Source organism: Strongylocentrotus purpuratus, unplaced genomic scaffold, assembly GCF_000002235.5.
Source record: "Strongylocentrotus purpuratus isolate Spur 01 unplaced genomic scaffold, Spur_5.0 spur5_scaffold_4, whole genome shotgun sequence".
In the NCBI taxonomy this organism is placed as follows: Eukaryota; Metazoa; Echinodermata; class Echinoidea; order Camarodonta; family Strongylocentrotidae; genus Strongylocentrotus; species Strongylocentrotus purpuratus.
The window spans coordinates 25,733,790-25,749,853 of record NW_022145610.1 but is presented as its reverse complement, the minus strand read 5'-3'; the positions used below and the strand labels follow the sequence as shown (position 1 = coordinate 25,749,853).

Sequence of the window (16,064 nt, the reverse complement as noted above, 5' to 3'; positions counted from 1 at the left end):
TCTTTCGGTTTCCATTTTTTTTCTCATGACTTTCATAGAATGTCTTCATTGCTTTGCCAATGTAAGTCACACCTGGTTCCAAGACTACACCATTCACTGATTTTCTTCTGATTTTCCTGTCTGTTTGATGATCATCTATTGATTTGGGATACAATTTTCTTGATTTTAGTTTCTCCACCCATTTCGTCTTCCTTGATTTCACAATTACCCAGTCATCCTCAAATTTTTCATTTTGCATCTCTTCGTGTTCTATTTGGGATGGATTTTCCATAGCCAAAGGATTATGTCTATCAGACTCATTTGTTTTCCTGTCAGTTATATGATGTTGTGTTCCTCTCAATCGATTGTTTTTTTTTCCCTTTTTACCATACCTCTTCTTTGATCTGCCACATTTTCTTTTGTTGGTCGTACTTGATAGGGTCCTTGATTGGTTCAAATCCAAGTAACAGTGTTCATCATGATCACCAAGAAGTTCGTATCTATTGAAATGAGAAGGGATACATACTTGATCAAACATGCGATGAGCGATGTTGTTATTTCCACACAAAGAACAAATCCAAATCAATCTCCTATCATTCAGTTTGTCTTCACAGGGCAGTTGCATACATGAAACATGAAAATGACTATTGCAAAACTCACAAAGTGAACTTATGTCATTTCCGATCTCACTTTCACATATGCAGCATGCATCAAACTCTGAATTCATCAGCGGTGCACAAGTAGACAGTACATCTAAGATTTCATCAACAACTGTCTTGAATTCAGTAGTGTCTATCAATCTTCTATCATTTGTGTCATTGATTGTCTCCTTACATGGAAAACCCATACAAGTAACATGATAGGGACCAGTACATGACTTGCAAGTTACAGTAATCTCATCCTCTCCAATTAAATTCTTACAAACACAACATGTATCAGTGTATTCCTCCATCACAAAATATTTCGTACAAAGCTTTGAACTATAAGATTACAACTGCCCTTTTGCTTTTTTGCCAAGACAAGGTTTTCCGTTCCAAATTATCTTATACAGTGTATCTGTATTCAAATTATGATGCACAATTGTAATTTGAAGTATCACTGTTGTCAATATCAATTCAAAATCTTTACTGAAATTCAGTGTATATCAAAGCCTGAACTATATACAGACTATTATGTTTTTGTTTCAAGATAAAAACTCCTTTAGAGGAAGCCTTCTATTCGAGCTGTAATGTCTTGATCACCTCAAATTGCCTTGTAATGGTCTTTGATTTGCTGTTCAAAGTGTTTGCTTTTGGGGGGATTTCTTTATTTTTTAAAGTTAAATGTATGGATTATAGGTCAATGTATGTTGTATTTTGTATAATAGACAATGCAATATCTTGTCAATACTGTATTCCTTCTTGGAATTATTTCCTTTTAACAAAAATGAAAATTAATGCCTAGAAAAATATATAGCTTTCAACAAAAGATGGCGCTCTTCGGCAATTGTGTTAAATATTAATCTAGAAGGTATTGATCGTGACGGAATTTCTCTTTATTATATTAATTTGCCTTGTGATGGCGCTCTATTAACAACAATCTGTATTAAAACTCTGTGTAAAAAAAGTCCACTTTATATCCTAATTTAAATATTTTTCTTATTATCTTTCTAATCGATCAAGCCGATTTATATTTATAAAACTATATTTATATCCCGATACAATGTTCGTTCTCAACCTCTCTGCAATCGGCTTACTTATAATACTAAAGCTATGAACACTACAGGAGCCTATATCCAGACACAAATTTCTTTCTTTATCAATCAACACTTTTATACAACCCTATATCAATACAAAAGTAGAATGTGTTCTTCAAACCGTCGTCTCAGTAAAGACCAAAATAAATTAATACCTCGATGTAACTAAATTTCTGTTTACGATGTGTTTGGAAGTATTGTTTTTGCCTCAAGATGGCGCTCTTTAAAATAAATTTCTGTGTTCTGTTATTTTTATCGTGTAATTCCTCTACTTTCTCTCTGCTAGTACGAAGTGTTCTAGTTTTGCCTTAGTTGGTCTTAAAGTTATGTTTCTAAATTCAACCTTATATGCTAGAGGTAATATTCACAAATTTTACTTTTATCAAATCACTCAATCAACCAACCAATCAAAAATATCTCTCTCACAATCGATTTCTACCAATTCAGTTATTCAATCAATACACTTTTTTTTCTCTGTACAATTTTCTCCAATATCTTAAACAAGCAATCAACCAGTCAACTTTATTTCTTTCACTAAAAATCAACTCAAAAAAGAAATTTTCTTTTATTTATTGTTTATTAACACTCTTGTTGGTCTTAAAGTTATGTTTCTATATTCAACCTTATATGCTAAAGGTAATATTCACGAATTTCACTTTTATCAAATCACTCAATCAACCAACCAATCAAAAATATCTCTATCTCTCACAATCAATTTCTAACAATTCAGTTATTCAATCAATTCACTTTTTTTTCTCTATACACTAACAATTTTCTCCAATATCTTAAACAAGCAATCAACCAGTCAGCTTTATTTCTTTCACTAAAAATCAACTCAAAAAGAAATTTTCTTCTCTTTATTGTTTATTAACACTCTTGTCAAATCTCGTTTCGTATCTTATTTTCTAGTTTTCACACAATTTCACACAGTTTGAGCAACACAACACAGAAATTGAAGATTCAATTTCAGAAAGACAGAGTAAGATCAAGATTGAGTTTCAGTAAGACAGAGTAAGATAATGAAGATTCAGATTGAGTAGATAGAGTAAGATAATAAAGATTCAGATTGAGTAGATAGAGTAAGATAATGAAGATTCAGATTGAGTAGATAGAGTAAGATAATGAAGATTCAGATTGAGTAGATAGAGTAAGATAATAAAGATTCAGATTGAGTAGACAGAGTAAGATAATGAAGATTCAGATTGAGTAGATAGAGTAAGATAATGAAGATTCAGATTGAGTAGAAAGAGTAAGATAATGAAGATTCAGATTGAGTAGATAGAGTAAGATAATGAAGATTCAGATTGAGTAGATAGAGTAAGATAATAAAGATTCAGATTGAGTAGACAGAGTAAGATAATGAAGATTCAGATTGAGTAGATAGAGTAAGATAATGAAGGATTCAAATGTTCAAGTTCGTAAATTCGTCAATATGTTCAAAATTGTAAAATTTCCTGACTGTCTACCACAACTCTTCTTTGACTCACCAAAGCTTAAGAGTGCTAGGGTTATTGTCGTGAGTTGCCCGCACACAGACAAGTTGCTGTCTACCACAACTCTTCTTTGACTCACCAACCTAGCTTAAGAGTGCTAGAGGCTTATTGTCGTGAATTGCCCGCAAACAGACTTTCCCTGACTGTCTACCACAACTCTTCTTTGACTCACCAAAGCTTAAGAGTGCTAGGGTTATTGTCGTGAGTTGCCCGCACACAGACAAGGTGCTGTATACCACAACTCTTCTTTGACTCACCAAAGCTTAAGAGTGCTAGGGTTATTGTCGTGAGTTGCCCGCACACAGACTTTATGATAGATGAAGGTTTGAATGAGTGCTTTTCTCAAAAACTCAAGATTATGAGTTTTGTGGGTGAAGATGAAATGGTATGAGATGAGATGGTATGAGATGAGATGGAGATGATAATGAAATCTGCTTCAACCAGTACCTGTCAAAGAGAAACACAAGAAAAAAAGTTGATAGCATATGTATTGTATTAGATTATACTGTCCTACTTTGGCAAAAGGAAGCAAGTGACAAAAGTTCAAAGTTCAAGTCGTAAATATTGTCAAAGCTGTAAAATGTTTTGCTGTCTACCACAATGCTAGAGGCTTATTGTCGTGAGTTGCCCGCACACAGACTTCCCTGACTGTCTACCACAACTCTTCTTTGACTCACCAACTAGCTTAAGAGTGCTAGAGGCTTATTGTCGTGAGTTGCCCGCACACAGACAAGGTGCTGTCTACCACAACTCTTCTTTGACTCACCAACTAGCTTTAGAGTGCTAGAAGCTTATGGACGTGAGTTGCCCGCACACAGACTTTCCCTGACTGTCTACCACAACTCTTCTTTGACTCACCAACTAGCTTAAGAGTGCTAGAGGCTTATTGTCGTGAGTTGCCCGCACACAGACAAGGTGCTGTCTACCACAACTCTTCTTTGTCTCACCAACTAGCTTTAGAGTGCTAGAGGCTTATTGTCGTGAGTTTCCCGTACACAGACTTTCCCTGACTGTCCACCACAACTCTTCTTTGACTCACCAACTAGCTTAAGAGTGCTAGGGTTATTGTCGTGAGTTGCCCGCACACAGACAAGGTGTTGTATACCACAACTCTTCTTTGACTCACCAACTAGCTTTAGAGTGCTAGAGGCTTATTGTCGTGAGTCGTGAAATGTCTTGTAAAGAAACAAAATGTGTCTGTCATTTGCAGATATAAAAACATAAATAACTCAAATTTAGATGGTATGTCACTTGCTTCCTTTTGCCAAAGTAGGGCAGTATAATTTAGGCCCATTTTAAATGTTTTGATATACACAACGCTTGTTTTGATATACAGTAAAATCTCATTATAACAAAGCCCTTGGGACCATAAAAATTACCTTGTTATATTAGCCCCAAAAAAACCCAAAGAAATAAAAATAGTTGAGACCAGCAAAATGACCTCATGAATTTTTTTTTTTTTTTTTAGTACAGTGGAACCTCCTGTTGAAGCAGACAACCGCATAGTAGGGGATCTTCATGCGGCTCTGGTTTCGCTTGCAGTTGTTGTGCAAGCATAATTTCTGTACCTGAATAATAATTATTTAACTTTTGATTAACACAATAAGGCCAAAAAAAAAAAGTTGTTTGGTTGTCCTCGACCGCCCGCTCGTCATTTTCGGGCCGCTCGTATTTTTTTTTTTTAATTCAATTTTTTTTCTTTTTTTTCATTTTTTCATTTTTTTTTTTCATTTTTTTTTTTTTGGGGGGGGGGGGGGGGGAGCAATCTTAAATGCCAAACATACCATTTTATGCATTTGCAAGGATCAAAATGCGTCCCGTTGCCAGTTTGATCTTTTCAGTACGCAATTAGGTATTTATTAAACTTGCCATTTTTATTTTTCTATGTCAAAATGCCGTTCATTCAAATCTTAAACTCATTTTAAACCCCATCTGTACTAGTTTACAGGAGGGATTAGACCACCCTGCAAGGTCACTGGACAGGTGGTTATCTCATCAAATCAGCTCTCAGTTAATATAAGATAAAGAGGATCATGGGGACCAATGGTCACCGATTAGGCATTGTTTGCTACAAAGAGGGCGCAAGTAGCTATAAGTAGTACAATGGAGATTTAAAAGGTGCTGTATTTCAAAGAAAAAAAAATAAAAAAAATAAAAATAAAAAAAATACACACAAAAAATGAATTTAAAAAAAAAAAAAAAAAAAAAAAAAAAAAATCCGCCCGCCCGCCCCTACTCTAGAAAAGCAATCGAGGACAACCGAACAATTTTTTTTTTTTGGCCTAAGACTAAAAATCAGGGTTTCATTCTCCTTTAAATGTAGTTGGGTGGGGTGGGGCAAGAGGTGGGACACATCATACACAGCCCAAACCCATATCCATCGTAATTAATCATAAATTGAACAGACCATTAACAATTGTTATGCTGGGGGACTTCTCGCTCAGCCAAATCTTGCGCAACCTAATTTTCATACCCTTTACAAAAGTGGCCAGTGCTTACCCAAGAAACAATTATTATTAGATTTGTTATTGCCATATGATAGACGAGAGCTTCAACCATCCATACATATGACAATTTCTCAAAAATGTTTCACATTTTTTATTTGGCAGAATATTCAAAAGTGTCAACTTTTGTTTCAGACACTCGGTATACCTACACTCCAAAAACTTTATTCAGTCAAAGTCCAAATGGCAGATGGCACCTGTCATCAAAACAAAAAATGAAAAATACAAGTAAAACATGACAAAAATATACAATACAAAAAAATGAATAAAACCAAGTTAGATTCCATCACAAATTCAACTTTGGTAACAACTAATTTGCATACTTTGATGTCACTCAAACATTTCATAATACAGTCCAACCTCATTATAACAATTTAGTATTTCATACATATCGACCATCAAGGCCCCATTGCATAAAACTATTGTATCTTTACAATTAATGGTATCTCTGCAAACTATGGTAAATACCATTGATTTCTTGATTTTGATTAGCTATCAAGCAGTGTTGCTATGGTAATAACCATAGTTTGCACAGATACCATAAATTGTTAAGATACAATAGTTTTATGCAACGGGGCCCTGGGCTTGACAAAACACTACTTACCGTATGCACTTTTCATGCTAAATTAATATGCTAGAATTGATTTTTCCCAAAGGTCACCTACATTAATTATCCAACCTGATACTTTTCTTTCAGATAGCATGAAGGCAGTACAAATATGTATCAAGATTCCATTCATTCTTTGGAAGCTACCTAGCTATTATCAAAATTGTATAACATTTTTTTTGTTTTTTGTTGTTGTAAGATTCAAATTTAGAGATCTAATTCACGCCTACCTTTAAAGCAATAAATCTGTCCCACGTTCCTCCACAACAGCAGGCCTCTAATGTCCTACAATAGTTACATTTAAACAGTACCTAATCATCGACAATTGCTAATCATCAATAAGAGCTTACCCCATAAATAATGAGCGTCCACACGAAAACTTATGTTTAAGATTAAGTTTTTAAGCAACCCTCCCAATCAATCATTGGCCGGAAGTGCCGAGATAATCCCAGCTACAGGGACGCACAGAGGGTTGACGGAGAGGTCACGCTAATCGTGGAGCTCATTGATTAAATTACGTCCACACGGGATAATAGGGACTTTTAGATTTGCACGTCTACAGCTTTGACTGCAACGTGTGACGTCATTTCAAGGCACTGCGCATGCGTTACGTCGTCTCAGTCGGCGATCGAGAATGCGTCAACCTTGATTTTCCTAAATCTAGTACATACATACATACATATTGGTATTTTTATAGCGCCTTTACATGCTCAAGGTACTAGTATGCCGCGTGCGCATAAAATATACAGTTCCTCAGGTAGACAAAGGAACATCCCTTCCCTGCTATTATGTAAAAATGTGTAGAACAGGTGTCACATGCATAGTCACCTGTTCTACACATTTTTACATAATAGCAGTGAAGGGATGTTCTTCTGTTGAGGGTAAAATGAGGAACTGTATATTTTATCTTCTTTCTTTGTCCGTGATGTTCATAGTATTACTTCCTACATGCATGTATATCGTCGAGTGCAATCTAAAAGATTTCTAATTGTAGTCAACATGGGCAGTTAAGTAGTTGACACGCATGATCAGTCGGCGTTCCTCGTGTTCTCGTCCACTCAATCTAAAGGTCCCTAATGATAGACTGCGGACCCCCCGCTGCTCGTGAATTGAGCGTAAACTCTAAGAAATTTTGGAGTCTGATTTTTCAACTAAACTTAAAAATTGCTAATTTTTTAGTGCATCTATACGGCACTAATCATTGATGATTAGCAACCTAATCGTAGATGATTAAGTTTTCAACCTAATTCTTAAGTTGAGCAAGTACTGTGTCAACCCAACTAATGTGTCAACACGTTGTTCGTTGACCATGACGGAATGTACAACTGCCATAAATTGCCGTTTCAATTGTCAATGTGTAAATGGGGCTTTACGCATTGCTCGTGGACCATGGCGGAATGTACAACTGCCATAAATTGCTGTTTTAATTGTCAAAGTGTAAATGGGGCTTTAGTCAATGCTCGTTGACCATGGTGGAATGTAAAACTGCCATAAATTGCCGTTTCAATTGTCAATGTGTAAATGGGGCTTTAGGCATTGCTCGTTGACCATGGAGGAATGTAAAACTGCCATAAATTGCCGTTTCAATTGTCAATGTGTAAATGGGGCTTTAGGCATTAACACCGTATTCAGGCGCTTACACAGGGGGGGGGGGGGGAGGGGTTTGGGGGGTTAAACCCCCCCCCCCCCCCTTTGGTATTTTTATGTGTGTAAACCCCCCAAACCCCCCCCCCCTTTCGTTTTTTTTTTTAATTATAAAAAAAAAAAAAAAAAAAAAATTATTCCCATGGCTGTAACCCCCCCCCCCCCAACGGAGCCAAACGTCAAATTTTCAAATTTCGAGACCCCCCCCCCCCAAAAAAAGTGTCCTCTTACCCCCCCCCCCCCCTTGCTTATTCAGCGGTTGGCTGAGTCGTTGCGTTTTTTGGGGAACAAAAAAAAAAAAAAAAAGTGACCTCTTACCCCCCCCCTCCCCGCTTATTCAGCGGTTGGCTGAATCGTTGGGATTTTTTGGGGACCACAAAAAAAAAACAAGTGTCCTCTTACCCCCCCCCCCCCCCCCCCCCCCCCTGCTTATTCAGCGGCTGGCTGAGTCGTTGCGAAAATGTGCACACATTGTGTGCGGGTAAGCCTGAATCCGATGACCGGGGTAATAATATATCTGTAAAGCGCTTAGGCACATTGTTGGATCGGTGTATTGAGCGCTATATAAAAAAACAGATTATTATTATTATTTCATAATACAGTGCAACCTCATTATAACAACTCAGTATGTCATACATATCAACCATCACGACCCCATTGCATAAAACTATCGTATCTTTACAATTAATGCTATCTCTGCAAATTATGGTAAATACCATTGATTTCTTGATTTTTATTAGCTATCAAGCACTGTAACTATGGTAACTAGAAATATCGCAATCTGTATTGACGCGCAATGCGAATGTATCCCCCGGCAGTGGCAGCGATTTTGTGTCATCCTTATGGTCGAAGGAGGGACAAAGATCCCCTCTCCCCCCCTCCCTGAATCAAAAGGATGACGTAGAGACCGCCAATTGTGGCTCAGACTATTGTCAAGACTAGGAGCAGCATCATCAAAACAATATACGTGTAGATTAAGTATAATGCATCTCTGTAGAAAATTTGAAAGAAATCTGTCAAGAAATGTGGCAGTTAGAGCGCACAAAAGACATCCACCAAACTATGACCTTTGACCCTATAACAGACGGAACACAGGTGGCAGCATCACCAAACACGAACGATGTGTAGATCGTACTCAGACACACCTCCATCATACATATGAAAGAAATCTGTCAAAAAATGTGGCAGTTAGAGCGCATAAAAGACATATATAAACTTTGACCATATAAAAGACAGAAAAATGAGGGCAGCATTGCCCAAAAGAGTAGATGTGTAGATTATACCAAGATACACCTTTGTTGAAAATTTGAACAAAATCTCTTGAAAAATGAGGCCCATAGAGCACACACAAACCATCCAAAAGAATATGGCCATTTAACCTATAGAAGACGGAACACTGAGGGCAGCACCACCACAAGTTATAGGTGTGTAGATTATACCAAGATACATCTCCATACAAAATTTGAAAGAAATCTGTTAAGTAATGATGCAATTAGACCGCAAACTACAGTGCCACAAAGACATCTATCAAAGTATGACCTTTGACCCTATAAAAGCGGAACACTGGAGGCAGCATCACAAAAATCTATAGGCTTGTAGATTCTACCGAGATACACCTTTGTTAAAAATTTGAACAAAATCCCTTGAAAAATGAGGCCCATAGAGCACACCCAAACCATCCAAAAGAATATGGCCATTTAACCTATAGAAGACGGAACACTGAGGGCAGCAGCACCACCAAAAGTTATAGGTGTGTAGATTATACCAAGATACATCTCCATACAAAATTTGAAAGAAATCTGTCAAGAAATGTGGCAGTTAGTGCGCACACAAGAATAAAATATGGCTTTTTACCCTATAGAAGACCGAACACTGGGGGCAGCATCAACAAAAGTTATAGGTGTGTAGATTATACCAAGATACACCTCCATACAAAATTTGAAAGAAATTAGTCAAGAAATGTGGCAGTTAGAGCGCACACAAGAATAAAATATGGCCTTTTACCCTATAGAAGACGGAACACAGGGGGCAGCATCACCAAAAGTTATAGGTGTGTAGATTATACCAAGATACACCTCCATACAAAATTTGAAAGATATCTGTAAAGAAATGTGGCAGTTAGAGCGCACACAAGATGACGGGGCGGCGTAACGCTGCTGAATCAAAAGTACCCCACCGACATACTGCCGGGGGATACAATTACCATAGTTTGCAGAGATCAGGCGCGTACACAGGGGGGGGGGGTGTGTTTGAGGGGTTACACCCGCCCCCCCCCCCCCTTTGGTATTTTTATATGTGTAAACCCCCCCGTAATCCCCCCCAAAACACCCCCCTTTGGATTTTTTTTTTTTTTTTTTTTATTAAAAAAAAAAAATATTTTCATGGCTGACCTAAAAAAGGTGACCTTACCCCCCCCCCCCCCCAACGGAGCAAAATGTCAGATTTTCAAATATTGAGACCACAAAAAAAAAAAAAAAGTGTCCTCTTACCCCCCCCCCCCCCCCCCCCCCCCCCCCCCCGCTTATTCAGCGGTCGGCTGAGTCGTTGCGATTTTTCGGGCCGATTTATAAATGTTAAAACCCCCCCTTGAAAAAAAAAATCATTATTGTTCAATCACATTTTCAAAGAAAATGAATGAAATTAGGCTGATAGTACTACAAAACCCTTGTACCACTAAAGAAAATAAACACTTTGGTGTTTAATCCAAGCAAATTGATACATATCAGATTAAAATTATGTCTCACAATTCGGTATAGGTTAACCGAAAACCAAACGGATTCGGAGGGAGGATAACCGTTTTTGGAATACTACAGCCCTAATCCGGAGTGATCTGTGCATACTGCCAGGAACCGCTTCAAAAATTAAACATGTTAAATTTGTTGTGGCGGTCATGGCAATTTCAAATGGAGCGTGTTCATTTGCGTTCACAACCCTGTTGACCGTTTATTTTTTTTGGCAGTTTCCCGCGGGAAGTTTACTATAGTTACTATAGTTTACTATAGTAAATACCATTGATTTCTTGATTTTGATAAGCTATCGAGCAATGTTACTATGGTAATTACTAATGGTTCTTTCCCTATAAATAACCAGAACCCGAGTCCCAAATTACACTTAAATATATCATATCCATCTCAATAACTGTCCAACAGTAACAACTCTATTTACCTCTGCCTCCTTCCTTCTCTCTCATTAACTGTCCAACAGTAAGAGTTCTATTCACCTCTGCCTCCTTGCTTCTGTGTCAGTAACTGTCCAACAATAAGAGTTCTATTTACCTCTGCCTCCTTGCTTCTCTCTCATTAACTGTCCAACAGTAAGAGTTCTATTCACCTCTGCCTCCTTGCTTCTGTGTCAGTAACTGTCCAACAGTAAGAGCTCTATTCACCTCTGCCTCCTTGCTTCTGTCTCAGTAACTGTCCAACAGTAACAGCTCTATTCACCTCTTCCTCCTTGCTTGTCTCTCAATAACTGTCCAACAGTAACAACTCTATTTACCTCTGCCTCCTTGCTTCTCTCTCATTAACTGTCCAACAGTAAGAGTTCTATTCACCTCTGCCTCCTTGCTTCTGTGTCAGTAACTGTCCAACAGTAAGAGCTCTATTCACCTCTTCCTCCTTGCTCGTCTCTCAATAACTGTCCAACAGTAACAACTCTATTTACCTCTGCCTCCTTGCTTCTCTCTAAATAACTGTCCAAGAGTAAGAGCTCTATTCACCTCTGCCTCCTTGCTTCTCTCTCAGTAAATGTTCAACAATAAGAGCTCTATTCACCTCTTCCTCCCTGCTTCCCTCTCACTAACTGTCCAACAGTAAGAGCTGAATTTACCTCTGCCTCCTTGCTTCTCTCTCAGTAACTGTCCAACAGTAAGAGTAGATCTATCAAATCTGAAATGGAAAGATTCAAACACCACATTACATCCCAAACTGCTACTTAGACCGAAATCAATAACTTTTGTAAGAACCAACAGTTCAGAAATAATGTTAATATCAATATTTTGTTTAGGTACAGTACTTCAATGCATTTTCATTTTAAGCTCTTTTCCTGTTTCAAATTGTACCATTTCTGTAATGACATTATCATGGGTGGTGGCACAACATAAATTTTTAACTGACCAATGTCTAAACCTCATCTACTTTGTGGATGACTTTTCAGTTAAAACAAGGCATTAGCGATGTTGTCTCGCCCACTTGTGAAAATAACTAGAATATCGCAATGTCCATTGCCATCTATAAGAATTGTAGGGCCTATCGCAAGCTGATTTTGAAATATCTGCCATAGAATGCAACATCCCATAAACTTTGAGAAGGGGTATTACATGATATGCTACTGCCTTTCACCTGCTTCCACTGCATCTACTCCCTCCCCCTTTGATACGAGTAGAATTATTGCATTGATATTTTACATGTGTGAAGGTAAAATGTGTTTGTGTTTGTAGTGTAGCTGAGGTTGCAGGTAAACTTTAACGCTTGACCTCAAATGACTTTTGACCTCTCTATGTGCCAATGTTCAACCTGTGACTCCCCCCCCCCCCCCCCCCTCCACCCCACACTCCAGCAAAACATAGAGAGTCATAGACAGAAATAACCGTCTGGTGTGGGTCATTTCTTTAATCAAACTGACATTTGTTGATTAAAAGCACTAGAAATAAAAAAAGAAAAAAAAAAAACAATTGCATTTTATAAAAAACCAATATGAATGTATTACAAAAATAAATACAAATAGTGAGCCCTCATTCAAGACCAGTTTTGGTCATGCGATTGCATTGCGAAAAAAACGTTGTGAAATCGATCACAAAAGGTTGATCATCTAGCATATACGGTAAGTATTGGTGTGTACTGAAAGGTTCTGGATCATCAAAATGATGAGAAATTTGACCCAGTCATGGTAAAGTTACAAGCACTGTACACAGAAAGATGTATATGGGACTATGCGACACATGCGCAATATCTATCCACTCCGGATAGATATAATAATTTACCAAATATATCAATTAGTATCAAAATTTGTATCATCAGCTATTAGTCAAAACATATTCTTTCACATGATTGTTAAAAAAAGGTACCATTTCATTTTTTGAGAGGGGGCTTTTCCAAAACTGGTCTATACCTTTACTGACATAATTAAAAGTAACTTGGTAGTGTCAAAAAGTTATATAGAAAATTTCTTAAAGCCATAGCTTTCGTATTCTGCATTCAATTGTTCCCAATTATGCGGATCTGTTTCATTCCATCATAGCTTTAATTTAAAAACTACTTGACTTCAGCCTTTCTAAGCATATCAACTTACTTTCTGCAACTCTCTCTTCAACTCTCAGTAACCTAAAATACAAACAAAACAAAACAAAAAATTACATTTAATAAAATACCAATATCAATATATTACAATAAATACAAATAATGAGCCCTCATTCATAATGCTAAATGACATAAATAAAACAAGTCAACGCAAAGCATAGCATCCCCTCGCAGGGTACATACTGGGAAATCAAACTAAGGCCATGTTTTGATGCCATGTACTTTCATATCAAATTTGATTAAAATCCGTCAAACATTACTAAAGTTATCGATATCAGAAACCAGATTCGCATATTTAATGAGCTATGACCTTTGACCTACATACTCCGAAATTGAACTTATGCTGTGTTTTTATACCATGTACCTTCATATCGAATTTCATGAAATCCATCAAATAATACTAAAGTTATCAAACAGAAACCAGATTCGCATATTTAATGAGCTATGACCTTTGACCTACATACTCCGAAACTGAACTTATGCTGTATTTTGATAGCATGTACCTTCCTATCAAATTTCATTAAAATCCGTCAAACATTACTAAAGTTATCGAATAGAAACCAGATTTGCACATTTAATGAACTATGACCTTTGACCTACATACTTCGAAACTGAACTTATGCTGTATTTTGATAGCATGTACCTTCATATCAAATTTGATTAAAATCTGTCAAACATTACTAAAGTTATCAATCGGAAACCAGATTCGCATATTTAATGAGCCATGACCTTTGACCTACATACTCGGAAATTGAACTTATGCTGTGTTTTTATACTATGTACCTTCATATCGAATTTCATGAAAATCCATCAAATAATACTAAAGTTATCAAACAGAAACCAGATTCACATATTTAATGAGCTATGACCTTTGACCTACATACTCCGAAACTGAACTTATGCTGTATTTTGATAGCATGTACCTTCCTATCAAATTTCATTAAAATCCGTCAAACATTACTAAAGTTATCGAATAGAAACCAGATTTGCACATTTAATGAACTATGACCTTTGACCTACATACTCCGAAACTGAACTTATGCTGTATTTTGATAGCATGTACCTTCATATCAAATTTGATTAAAATCTGTCAAACATTACTAAAGTTATCGATCGAAAAACCAGATTCGCATATTCAATGAGCCATGACCTTTGACCTACATACTCGGAAATTGAACTTATGCCTCGTTTTTATACCCTGTACCTTCATATCGAATTTCATGAAAATCCATCAAATATTACTAAAGTTATCGAACAGAAACCAGATTCGCATATTTAATGAGCTATGACCTATGACCTACTTACTCCGAAATTGAACTTATGCGGTGTTTTTATACCATTTACCTTCATATCAAATTTCATTAAAATCCGTCAAACATTACTAAAGTTATTGATTTTAAACCAGATTTGTTAATGCACACAGAAGGAAGGTCGGGCTTCGACAGCGAGTAGCATAATACAGGGGTCTAGATCCCCTCCTTCTTTGGCGAGGGGATAATTATTATCCCATGACTTTTACAAGCCGATCGCCTGTCAGCTGTGACCTGTCTAATTATCAACTAGCCTATCAAGATATTTATGATTGGAATTAGAAATTAATAGATCTAGACTAGATCTAGGTCTAGTCTAGATCTATGATCTAGGCCTATAGTCAGATATAGGCCTAGTATCTAGATCTAGTAGGCCTAGATCCCTACCGACTTACGGTTTTTAATTTATAACACTGACTTAGATCTAGATCTAGACTAGGACAGGTCTACGGTCTACACTCTATTGGGGGAAATGAGTATGGTAAAACCGGTCAATCAAAGTCAAACTGAGTCAAAGATTTTCACTTTTTTGAAACACTTCCTTTTCGTTTTTCGTAGGGCTTCAAAATTCAATCACAATCACACTCACTACTCAGCTCACTGAGCTGATATGATAACACGCAGACCCTATATACATGTACGGTATACGTAATATGTATCGCATCTCAGACTTGATTTGTACTAAAACTGCAAACATAATATTATAAACAAAGTCAATGCCTTTAAAAGTTTAAATACACTCACACACTTATGCGATAACGCAAAATCTCCAACAAACTAATAAGAAAGGATTCACGATAAAGTAATACAATAGCAACAACCGAATTCTTACCAAAACTAAGCTAGCAATCAGCACAACAGCACAACTATAAAACAGCAGTACTCAGAACTCATATGACCATGATCATGAGAATGTGCATGCAATTCGAATCGGCCAAAATCTTGGTCAGATTAAATTCGCCCTACAGACAATTCGCCCAGTATATTTCTCGCGCATATAATTTCTCACGAAATGCATGATTTTGCGTGTTTAAGGGAAAAGGAATGTCAAAACAATGGATATCTGATACCTTGTCGTTTAGGCCATGTAAAAAGAATATACATGTTTAGCGTCCCCGCCCGCTTCCTTTTTGGGGGCCGCCTCCTATTATTTTTTTGATTATTATTATTTATTTTTTTTGATTTTTTTTTTTTTTTTAGAGAAAAAAAACATAAAATGTCGGCGGCCATCTTGAAAAGTAGCCCGACTGACAGGGAAAATGTACCGAGCAGCCATTTTGAGCGGCCATTTTGAAAGAAAAAAAAAAAAAAAAGGGCCTCCCCCTTCCTATTTTTCCTAAAAACAGGACGCTAAACATTTTTTTATTTTTTATTTGGCCTTATTCCATTGCTCCTTAATTTTCTCTAGCTCTTTCCGTTGCCTAGCTTTGGCTAGCTTTGTATTCTTATTTCACGTGCGTATACCTACCACCATTTCCTTATCCTCGATCTCCCGCTA

General features: G+C 36.9%; 1 long non-coding RNA gene across 1 annotated transcript; it reads right to left on the bottom strand.

Annotated features, from left to right (window-relative positions):
* Positions 1-366: 366 nt before the first annotated feature.
* Positions 367-15,720, bottom strand: LOC105443847. Its single transcript, XR_004066376.1, has 6 exons — positions 15,399-15,720; positions 13,249-13,280; positions 11,128-11,846; positions 5,864-5,908; positions 3,465-3,654; positions 367-479 (listed from the first exon to the last, which is right to left on the bottom strand). It is a non-coding gene; the product is annotated as an uncharacterized LOC105443847 (long non-coding RNA).
* Between the last annotated feature and the right edge of the window lie 344 nt (positions 15,721-16,064).